The 12,570-nt window shown below is 39.1% G+C and overlaps 1 protein-coding gene across 2 annotated transcripts in view; it reads right to left on the bottom strand.

Moving 5' to 3' along the window:
- The window catches only part of m1ap (meiosis 1 associated protein), a 52,044-nt gene that overhangs the window by 15,021 nt on the left and 24,453 nt on the right, over positions 1 to 12,570 (bottom strand). The gene's annotated exons all lie outside the window — the stretch shown is intronic.

The following is a 12,570-nucleotide window of genomic DNA, read 5'->3' on the forward strand; positions in this document are numbered from 1 at the left end:
CTTAATTTTGTAGATGTGGTCTATAATTTTAGAAGTCTTAGTCATCTGTTAGATATGGTTCTATCACTTAAAGTACATTTATCAAAATTATTATCCCATATTCCCAAACATAGACAATTCTTTGCTTCAAAAACAATGACTGCAGCAAAATAACCAACACAGAGATATCATCTCTGGAGTCAAGTTGAGAGGGTTTTTTTTAAACTTAATCATTTACCAGATAATTACCTGATGCATGTGGGTGACATAAATTATGTGTAGTGTATTCTACTGTGGTTAATAGCTGTTAATTAAGTGAATAAAATGTCTGCTTTTTTCAGCCGAGCATCAGAATGGGGAAGAAAGAAGATTTAAATAACTTTAAATGTGGTACGGTTGTTGGTGTCAGCTAGGCTGGGCTGAGTATTTCAGAAAGTGCTGATCTACAGGGATTTTCCAACAAAAACCATCTCTACAGTCCAGAGAGAACGGTCTGAAATGGTCCAAAAGGGAGAAAATGTCAACTAATTGAGTGAATGGCCAGATTGCTTTGGACTGATAGGAAGGAAACGATAACTCAAAGCTATATGCTACAGCTAGGTATGCAAAAGAGCATCTCTGAACCCACAATAGGAATGAAGCAGAAGCTACAGCAGCAGAAGGCTACATCAGCACCTGTTAGCTAAAGAAATCTTGGCACATTTTGGGCCATTTAGTGTAACTGACAGTGATTTAATTTCACGTTCTTTGTTTTATATTTGTTGGAAACATTTTTGTGATTTTGAATGAGCCGCTTATTGTGAGGTATGAAGTGCAGCTTCCAAGATGAACATGCTTTCCTGTTTGGCTACATCAGTCAATGAGGTGCGTTCAATGTGTCTCTGTTAATTTGAGTTTCCATGTAAAACATGTACATTTATATTTGCTGGATTTATCTTGCCATCAGTGTTTTTTGGAAACCCTGTCACACATAATGGTTTAAATTATTTCATTTTCACTGGATATATGAGACAAGCTAAAAGAGAATTATCATTTTATGTTTAAGAAACTGATGTTTCTAAATACAATTGCTTTATTTTAATAGTTCTCACGATGACAATGCTGAGTGATCCTGTTGGTGAGCTTGGAATAAGCCATCTGTAAACAAAGAACTTGTCCGCATGGTGACTGGCGGGAGTAACACTTCAGTACCAACTAAACATCATTTAAACACCACAGGCTAGCTGAGTGTTGGTGCTGACCATCTCCTTCATATTATGAGCACAATGTACCAATCTGTACCAATCTACTTTGAACTGCTTTTATCTTTAAAGTCGTGCCTTCTGCTTTTTATTTCTTTGTGAATACTATTTCTATTTCTAACATTCACACTCCAGCAAATGCATCAAGAGCAACGTGTGGTTCAATATCTTGCCGAAGGATACTTTGGCATGCAGACTGAGCAGCAGTGATTGGTAGATTACCTGCTCTACCTCCTGAGCCACAGCCACTACTTTTAATAAGTAATAAGCTTTGAATAAGTAATTTCATTCGTTTAACAGTTACATACAAATAACAGTAACATAGTTATCACAGAGTTACCTCTATTAATTTGTTTCCTTCAAAATGATATTAAGTAAGCAATAATTTTCATTTAACTCAAAAGTATGTTTTGTTTGAACTCTTATCAAATTAATATAGAGAGGAGGCATTACAGCTATGAGCAACAACCTGAAATGAACTCTGATAAATGTACATAAACATAAAGGAAGGGTCGATGAACGTCTGTCTGTGGAATTTCCCTCTGACATCCTTGTTTCAGCACCCACTCTGTCCTCTGTCAGTACGTCTGTGTGAGCGTTAATGATGAATACTTCACTGATGTACTTTGAGACTGTGACAAATAGGACATTGATCATATGGTCTGAAACACGGGCACTCAACAAACCAGCCGCTGTGTGACCCAGTTGCCTCACAGACATTTGTGTTAAAGCCATGCGGTCATGGGGACAATTAAGGAAGACAGACACTTGAAGAGTACAAGCGGATGAGGGGGAAGAACAGCCCTGTTATCTAGCTGTCATCTTAAGAGGAAGAACAAAGGGAGAGAGAAAAGGGAGCGCCAGAACAAGAAATACTACAGAGCTGGTTGAATAATAGGACTATTCATATTTGATGGCTGATTGGGTGTGTTACAGGATTCTGGAGAATTTATTTGCAAGTGGATGTAACGTGAAAAATATTTGAACACAACATGCTACATTAATTAGCACCAAGATATACTTAAGTCAGATGGAGCTACCACAGAAAAAAACTTAGCCTATGAATCTTAGCAGTCAAGTGTTAAAGCTTGCAATCTTTCCACTGGCAACCAGAGGGAGACTTGTCAGGTTGCAAAAACATCAGACTGTATAGAAGTCTATGAGAAAACACCCCAACTGCTCACTTACTATAAAGTAAATACTTTGACGATATAGGCTTAGTTTGTGTTGAATAAATATCGACAGTGTCATATTCCATGCGGTGTGCTATCTGATGTTGTATTTACTTAATTTTAAGCCATGCTCAGGACCAGATTATTTTTTATTAAGTCCTGATACACAAAACCTTATAACTGAAAAAGGGTGCAATTTGTTTTTTTACCATGACTGTAAGGTCTCTTAAGAGATTTGTTCCCATCCCAGTTCAATAAATCTGAGAACCAGATTCAAATTGAAACCAAGGATATTATTCACAGCTATGTAAACCAGGGGATACGTATATGAATGACATAGAAAACTACAAACTTTGGTTTTATTTCCAAACCAGCCATGGTACACTGAAGATGGCCAATGGATGGAAATAAAGTGACGGCAAAAGATCAACTGCCTCACTACAAGCAGAATCTGGAAATAGCAGGTGGTTAGTTGGAAGAGAAAGACACAGAAAGCCAGAGAGGATGGCAGCTGGGTGACTTCTTTGAAGCACTTGAAAAAGACAAGAGGACAGAGGAGAGGAAGCACTCTGCAGACTGCACTTCATGGAGGCACATAAGAGAGAAGAGGGTTAGAGGAAATGAAAGGAAACCAGAAAAGATGATGCACCAAATAATCTCCTTCAAAGCATACTTTTTATAAGACCTAAAAATGACAACAGCTAATAACGAGTAAAAAAACACTAAAAAGCTCCAGGAATCAAAAAACTGCTTTTGTTTTTTGTGTGCATGTGTCAAAGTGATGTCATTCTGTCATTCTGTTCCTTGCTGGTTTTGGTGAGATGCACCTGACAGTGATTGAGGGAGTAAAAGTGCATGCACAACATTTACCATAGGGGCTAAAGACTGATGAACCTTGTGGAACCCATAGCATTGACCCCAAATAAGTACAACCACACGAACATTTAGTTTGTGCATCTCACCCTGTATTCATATAGAAAATCTGGGCAATGTCAAATAGAGTGCAGCATGCAGAAGACAACAGAAATATTTTCACTACAAAAAAAACTTGATCTCAGACAAGAAGCTGCTATTTGTGTTCTCATATACAATTATGCATAGGAACAACAAGAAAGGTCAGCCTGTGTGAGAGAGCTGTGCTTACCCTTGCACACAAGCTGAGAGACAGAGACCTCACTTTTGTCCGAAGCTGCCCTTTTATACACACAGCACACAACAGGAAGCTGACCCTTAGAGATGCTTTTTCATTACTGGAAATACTTTGTTTGGTTCAGGCGAGGGTGTTCTTTGGATGGAGTGTGCAGGGGGCGGGATATATGACTGCAAATATTGTTATATGGATTCCAACTGATATTAAACTGACTCTGTCCATGGGACTTGGAAGGATTATCACTGCTTAATGTCCAATCTGGCACAATTTATGCTGGGTAATGTCTCAGAAAACTCAGGCGTGAATGTTGGAAACAACCATCTATTAATATTACTGCAAATTAGAAACAAATTGGTCAGGATAAATGTTATTATGTAGATGGTATTTCTGTTTAGGGAATTCTCCAGTTTCTCAGTGAGCTACTCACAAACAGCTTGAGAGACATGTGCAGTGGTAATCTTGTGCGTGCCTGCTGTTGTGACTTGTACAGAAAAATGACCAGGGTGCTCATTCAGACATGAAACCAGCCCGTTTAGATTGCATGAATGCATGTCTGAAAGAGGCTCAGTGACACCCACACACTTCTGTCCTCAAACCATAGAGGACCATAAGCACATGTGGCTTCATGTGAAAGAAAACAGGCAGGAAAAAATATGGGGCGACAGAACAGACCTACACAACAGGGTATAGCAAAGAAATGAGAGCAGATGCTAAAAAAAGAAGAAAACAACACGATCCTTTACTTTGCCTTATATTTTCCACCACAATCAGAATTTTAAGTCTGGTTATGCACCCTTCTGCCTCCAGTCCTGATGGAGCTGATGGCAGAGGCGAGATGTGACTGATGGAGCAGGACAGTGACAGACAGTGGCAGGTAGATAGAGGATGGTGTTTAATTGCTGTGAACCACTTTGAGTAACCTTGTTTTTTTCTTTCTCTGCTCACTCTTTTGACATTCTCTTTTCCAACTTTGTGTGAACCCAAGAAAGAAAGAAAGAAAGAAAGAAAGAAAGAAAGAAAGAAAGAAAGAAGATAACTGAAACTGCTTCTTTTGGCTGCCAAAATACTGCACGTGTCTGCAAACCACAACTACAGGAAAATGATGTGGGACCCCACCCTATGTTTTACCAGAGGCTTCCTTTCATGAATAGAAACTGTAGATTTATTTTCTCAAACAGGTGGGGCTAAAATGATTTAAAAAGATCTAGAAGAATGAAGACAGAAGTGTTAGGAGAGATTAGATAAATGATTTTTTGTATTTTAGCGTGACCATGAACCTGAGCAACCAGCCAATCTCAGCAAGATACTAATAGACACCATATACTGGTGTGAACGGTGATACCAGTCTCCATCTGTGAGGCCACCTGCTACTCTGCTAATACAGTGGTGTGAACCGCCTGACCTTGCCGATGTCTGTGTGTAGTGAAAAGAAAAATACGGATTCTGATTTTCAGACAATAAAAAAAAGGTTTCTCTCTCCTTCTGTCCTCTGTACGCATTTAAAGACACAATTATCTAAGCATGTGCTTTCTCTCTTGGTGAAAGCTTTGCGATGGCTACAGTGTGTGCGTCTCTCAGGAGGTCTGGGTGGGGTTTCCTTTGGAGGACCTCTGTGCACATTTAGCCACAATGCACTAAACTGAACTAGCTGACTATGATGGAAAATGAACTGAATGGGAGAGACGGGGAGAAACTGAAGAAAAAAGTTTGTGAGGGAGAAAAGACCCTCGGGTGAAAGACTGCAGGTATGTTGAAATAGTAGCTGAGAAGGAAACGGTTTGGTGGAAAGTTGTTTTTACACAGAGCCAACTACACAAAAGTGTAGAAATGGTGTTTATTAACAGCTCAGAGTTGAGTTGGAGTGAGCTGTATGAGGTTCAAGAAGTGACCCGATCAGAAATACCTTCACTGTTCAGTTTCCTTGTTGAGGTGCTTTGGTGGAAAAAATTAATTTATACCAGACTCTCACATTTGACTCTGTAGTGCAGCATTAAATAGAACTGAGTGGCGTGGTTTGTATGCCTCAAGTGGAGTTGTATCTGTAATTCATCAACGTGTCTTTTAGACCCCATTCCTACAAAACTGCTCAAAGAAGTCCTGCCATTAATCAATGCTTCGATCTTAAATATGATCAACCTATCTCTAATAATCGGCTATGTACCACAGGCCTTCAAGCTAGCTGTAGTTAAACCTTTACTCAAAAAGCCATCTCTAGACCCAGCAGTCTTAGCTAATTATAGGCCAATCTCCAACCTTCCTTTCATATCAAAAATCCTTGAAAGAGTAGTTGTCAAACAGCTAACAGATCATCTGCAGAGGAATGGTTTATTTGAAGAGTTTCAGTCAGGTTTCAGAGCTCATCACAGCACAGAAACAGCTTTAGTGAAGGTTACAAATGATCTTCTTATGGCCTCTGACAGTGGACTCATCTCTGTGCTTGTCCTGCTAGACCTCAGTGCAGCGTTCGATACTGTCGACCATAATATCCTATTAGAGCGATTAGAACATGCTGTAGGTATTACAGGTACTGCACTGCAGTGGTTTGTATCATATCTATCTAATAGACTCCAATTTGTGCATGTAAATGGAGAGTCCTCTTCACACACTGAGGTTAATTCTGTTTACATTATACATGCTTCTCCTAGGAAGTATTATTAGAAGACATAGCATACATTTTCACTGCTATACAGATGACACGCAGCTCTATCTATCTATGAAGCCAGATAACACACACCAATTAGCTAAACTGCAGGAATGTCTTAAAGACATAAAGACCTGGATGGCCGCTAACTTTCTGCTTCTTAATTCAGACAAAACTGAGGTTATTGTACTCGGCCCTGAAAATCTTAGAAATATGGTATCTAACCAGATTCTTACTCTGGATGGCATTACCTTGGCCTCCAGTAACACGGTGAGGAACCTTGGAGTCATTTTTGACCAGGATATGTCCTTCAATGCACATATTAAACTTTTTAATGAGTCAAAAATACACAACAGTGGCAGTGCAGATGTGAAGTTTTACTACTGTTTACATTCAGTTCCGCCATCTTGGATTGTTTTATATTGGTCTGCTCTTTATAAGTGGGCTATACATTTCTCATTGGGAGCTTCCAGTTGCAAATTTCCAACTTTCGACCTCTTGAATAAGTACAGTTACAGTACAACCCAGTAATGGTGTCGCAGCCTACAACTTTTGAGAAATAGAAATATGAATATTACTTTTTTTTCAAAGTTAAACACTAAAAGAAAGACTGTATGTTTTCCTTCATTAGGATACGGATTTGTGCCAGCCAGTGTATGGGACTGTAGCCTAAGGTTTCATTAACATTGAGCTCCTAACTTTGCTGTCTCTGCAGAGAACATCTGAAGCTTTCTGAATGACGTTTAGATCCCTAGTCAACTTCCTAACCACCTTTATACATAATGACAAAATGCTAACAGTGCCCTAGCGTCTGTCAGTGACGGAATACCAAATTATGTTTTCATTAAAAAAAAATAATTCTGGCTACCTGCCCAACTAGAACTCCTTCATGTGACCTAACATATAGCATCAGGATGAAGGGACAACATTCTTCACAACTCCAAATGACCAGAGTTAACATAGCCTCATCTCCAAGCATCATTTCTGGCAAAGCATCTCCAAGCATCGATTTTGCTAAGGCATCGATAGAAAAGCTCACAGGTTTCTTTTATATTAGTATTAACTTCTTGTACAGAGGAAGCCAACTGAGGGGAGTAGTCGCCTCTGGGGATCGATGAAGTTTCATATTATCATTGTAATGTAATACAAGAAATATGACTCATTGTGAGCCCTGAGGATGAAGTCTTGCCTTACTCTTTTTATAATTCTTGACTGTGGGCCAGTGGATTATAATCCTCCTCTCAAGGGACAAAAATTTTCACAGTTATTATTCTTGCGACTCGAAATGGATTTGTGGGATGTGTGCTGATCCAAGTGCAACTGTGTGGGGTGTGGAAATGGCTTAAGTGTTCTGAAGGAGGCAAATAAGGAGAAGGAAAACACTTCTAAACAAAAAGAGCATTTCTTATCCGAGGTGGCAGCCACAACGATAACAAGGCATACAGCACATACTCCAGGCACTGTAACAGTTAATGTGATTACACAATACAGAACACCCACCACAGTTCGTGAAACGAAGATATGGAACCCAAATTCTTCTAAAGAGTTTCCTTGAGGAATGGAGCAGGCAGGTCAGATATTCAATAGGAAAGTATTCCATAAGAATTATGTACCAGATTGTTTTGCTGGGGGTTTGTCATTTATCCAAGATAGAAAAAATGTTTTCCTTATAGCATATGCAGGGATATCGTAAAGTCTATTAAAGATGCCATCAGTAATATTATCCCGACTCGGATGTCCCAACAGCAGAGATACAGTGTCCACTTTCAAGTATTCTTTCCATATCCTGCAAAATATCTATCCAATCGGATTAATTATTTTGGCATGACCAAACACAGTGTATGTAGGTTTCGACTGAAGTCTTACACTTCAGTACGAAAGTTGATGATTCATCTGGTGCCTTTTATTGTGAGCATTTGATCAATGGCCGTGAGTACCATTCACAGATAGTTAGAGAAAAGCTGTAAGCACAGCATTGTAAGATGGTGAAAGATGTACCCTTAGATGTACCCTTAGGCCCCCTCCTCGACTCAGAGATGGTCTTTCCCCTTGACTCAAGATAAGACAAGATATACCTTTATTAGTCCCACGAGTGGGACCGCTCAAACCAGCATTCCTTCCTGTTGAGATATGTGACTTTCAGCTAATAACTCTTTGGGAATTACCTCGTTGGCGCAAAAAATATTCTCTTATTGCTGTCAAACTGTGTTTTCTTTAGTATTTTTCATAGATGCAACTAACAAAATGGGGAAAAAATGATATGCTTTTGCAACCGACTACTAGTAACAAAGTGCCTAAAGATAAAATTTAAAATTGGTTCTTTGCTAAGTTGTCTGTCTTATGTAGATCCCTGGAGTTAGGTCTCTTTTTTTATGTTTGAATGATTTATAGTTCAGTGTTAAGTGGCTTAGAAATTTAAAAAAACATTCCTCTGAAAACGGTCAAGTACAAGGACATTATATAATTGTAATCTGATGCAGAATGTATAGACTGTGGACAGGATTCCTTGACTGTATACATGCTGCCATACTTCTCTTTTTGTAGCATTAATATGCTGATCATTTCATCCTGTCATGCACAAAGTGCAGAATTCCCTTGCAGCTTATCTTCCACAGTTATAGACTGAAAGTAGCGTTTTGCTGAAAGGAGTTTAGTTTTAATCTGAGCAGACCCACTTTTTGAAAAATCACAGATGGTTAAGGCAGAGAGGCACAATAAATCTAGGTTAATACATCGTAAATCTATGGTAATACAAGAGAGATAAAGTGAAAGAAGATAAAAAGAAAGAAGAAATGGAATACTTCACAGAAGTATCCCATTTCACAGAAAGCAAGAAGTATGAGGGAGGGGCAACAGTTAGAGACAAAACTTTCTCCTCCAAAAAAGAACGGGAAAGAGGAAAAGGGAGGTGGTAAGGAGCAGAAAGTAAATAGGTAGTTGGAGAAAGAAGAGAAGAAATGAGGTAAAAAGTCCTATCATCTTTCTGTTACGCTTTGACAGAGCAAGGCAGAAGGGTATGATTAAAAGAAAAGTGAAAATTAACACTGGGAAGGACCACACATGCTTGTAATATATATAAATATGTGCACACATACACACACACACAGACTGGAGAAAGGTTCAAAGAAAGACTCATGAGTCATTTAGACATATTTGCACATAGGACACCCAAAAGTGTATGATGATTCATAAGCAAATCTAAAAATACAAAAGCAACAACACAACCTGCAAAAACGGAGACATATAAACAGAATTACAAACGCACACAGTTCTGTGTTCCTTTAGGCCTAAAAACAAGACCTGTCATCTGTCCCCCATAAAAGCTTCTTATCACTTGTACAAACTGGACAGACAGCAAAAGAAAACAAAAATCTGGAGGGGAAAAGACTGAGCTGTAGCACTGTGGTTTTGTGAACAGTGAGAAAGATATGAAAAGGACAGGGGAGTGAGAGATGGTAAGAAAAGGAGAGAGAGGATTAGGGGAGATATAATGGGCTATAATCCTTTTCTATTGAGAGATGGATCCCAGAATCGCTGACAGGGTGTCAGTTTGAAAGAGCTATTTGCCCAAGATATGAGACTGCTTTTAGACTGCTTCTACCTTCAGCTCTGAGGTCTTAGGGAAAAAAAACCCAACAACCCCAAAACACAAAAGCACAAAGAGACCAATCTATTTCACTTAATGCTTTTTAAATGAATTGTTTTAATTTAGTAATAATTTTCATTACTATAATCGAACATATACATTAGTAATAGTCATATTAGTGTTTTTAAGAAAGAACTATAGGAAATTCAAACATTGAAACAAAGTCTAATTTATTTTGCTTATGATCAGTAAGCTGTCAACACTATAGATGTAAAATTACATGTAGTTATGGGATGATTTGACAAGATGAAGAAAATCCCCAGCCATGTAACAGGCTTTTTATCGCTACAACTCAAGACTCCCTGTACTAACAGGGAGATGGAAAAGTCTGGTGTGAAATGGTTTTCTTACATTTTAGAGAAAGGCAAAAAAATATATTTTTAATGTGCGTCAGTCAGAATGATTTTTCTTTTCTCTGATCCGTGACTGTCAAGACATGGGGGAGCAAAAACAAAAATGACATATTCTGATTGCCTTGGGTTAGAAAAAAGGTTAGGGTTAAAGTTATCACCTAACATAATAATACCAGGGCTAATGATAAAAAAATATTAGTGACCATTTTCTTAATGAGTTTCTGCTCCTCAGTGGTGAGTTGGTAATGGTCGTACTAATAGTCTCTTTGAGAATGACATGAAAATGATTTATTGAGAAGAATTTATCTCTTGCATCACTGCACAGTAGACAGTCATGAAAACTATGTGGGTATACAGTTGTTTGTTCCAGAAGACTGCTTCTACAATGGTTTATCAAAGAATGGGTCCTTCTCAGGAGCTCAGTTAATTGCAGGGTGGTACTATGGTAGGATGCCACTAGTCCAGCTGTAAAATTTCCTTGTTATGAATATTCCATAGTCAGTTAATGGTATTTTAACAAAGTGCCACAAGATGGTAGGCCACCTGAGGTGCATAGTGCGCATAGGTCGCCAACTTTCTGCAGAGTCAATTACTACAGATGTCCAAATTTCACATGGCCTTCAGATTAGCTCAAGAACAGTGCATAGAGAGCTTCATGGAATGTGTTTCCATGGCCAAGCAGCTGCATCCAAGCCTTACATCACCACGTTCATTGCAAAGTGTTTGATCCAGTGATAAAAGCTACTGGACTCTAGAGCAGTGGAGATGTGTTCTTTGAAGTGATGAATCACGCTTCTTCATCTGGCAATCGGATAGACGATTCTGGGTTTGGCGGTTGCTTTTGTGGGATTATGGTTTTGGGTTGCTTGTTAGGAGCTGGGCTCAGCCCCTTTGTTCCAGTGAAAAGAACTCTTTACAGTTTTTTCTGAATGCTTAAACCCTAACTGTGATTCCTGTAGCACAATCTCTAAAACTATTCAGACTTATAGCAAAACCACTCACTGAGTTTGCAAAACTAAAAGCACAAAAACTGCTTTGCACTCAGTTTGCAATTTTGTAACACACACTTTGCAAAACTGTAGGCACAATTCACTGCACAACACTCAATTACCAAATTTCCAACACACTCCTAGCAAAAGTATACACATGTATGGCTATCATTAACACTAATTTGCCAACTGTCTGGCACACTTTCACATGTGAAAACTTTTTTAGATAATTAGTTCACTTTGCAATCAGCCTAAGCACTATAATACAGGTAAGCTGTGTGTGCGGAGTACAATGGAGGGAGCAGAAAGAGTGAGAAGTAGAGGAGGCCGAGGAAGAGGACGTGGAGGTGAAGAAGTAGGATGAAGAGGACGACAAGGACAAGGAGGAGCAAGAGGAAGACGAGGAGGGAGGAGAGGAAGATGAGGAGGGGTGAGAGGAAGGGTAGGAAGAGTAAGAAATAGAATCACTGATGACATCAGAGCTACAATAGTGGACCATGTAATCAACCGTGGAATGACCCTGAGGGTAGCTGGCCAACGGGTCCAGCCTAACTCGAGCCGCTACACTGTAGCAAGTACCATAAGGACATCTTGAAATGAGAATCGGTGAGTATAGTCACTTCGCACAAAGATTTGTAGCACTGCCATATGCCAATGAGAAACACACCAATACCATTGATGTAAAAATACTGAAATTGTTACTTTACAGAATTGCTAGATGACCAGATGCTGGGGCAGAGGAAGCATGTTCACTGCAGACCAAGTAACCCATATAGTCATTATGGCGGTTGCAAATAATCCTATACTTGGAAATAAACACTTGTGTTTGTTTTGATGTGTTTGAATAAACACCAGTACTTGAAGTTTGGATCCCTCTATGCTTATGGATCTATGACAGCAGTATGAGCTCAAACTGACATAGCCTACCTTGTGCACAGAGAAAGCAAAAGCCAGATGTGTTTTGTATTCATACCATCAGTGTGCAGTTGGCGCATTGTGTGCTTAGTAGATGATGGCTTGTGTGTACTGTTTGATACGGAAACACCATTTTTACGAAGGTGTGAAGAGTTAATCTAGCTGTGTTTGCTTTTACAAGAGAACTAAAATGTTTTGATTATTGGGTGACAGGTTTTCTTATTTGTGTGAAGAGTTTTGCAAAATTAGCCAATAGTTACAATAAATGTGCTTAAGCAATCAGAAAAAACTGTAATGTTTAAGCATACCAAGGTGTTTTGGACAATTTCATGCTCCCAGATTAGTGGGAACAGTTTGGGGATGGCTCGTTCCTATTCCAACTCAACTGCACAGCAAATGCATAAAGCAAGGCCCATAAAGACATGGATGAACGAATCTGGTATGGAAAAACTCGACTGGCCTGCACAGAGTCCTTACCTCAACC

This window comes from Diplotaxodon limnothrissa, linkage group LG3 (assembly GCF_057381915.1).
Source record: "Diplotaxodon limnothrissa isolate DT_005_m linkage group LG3, D_limnothrissa_male_GT1.1, whole genome shotgun sequence".
NCBI classification, from domain to species: domain Eukaryota; kingdom Metazoa; phylum Chordata; class Actinopteri; order Cichliformes; family Cichlidae; genus Diplotaxodon; species Diplotaxodon limnothrissa.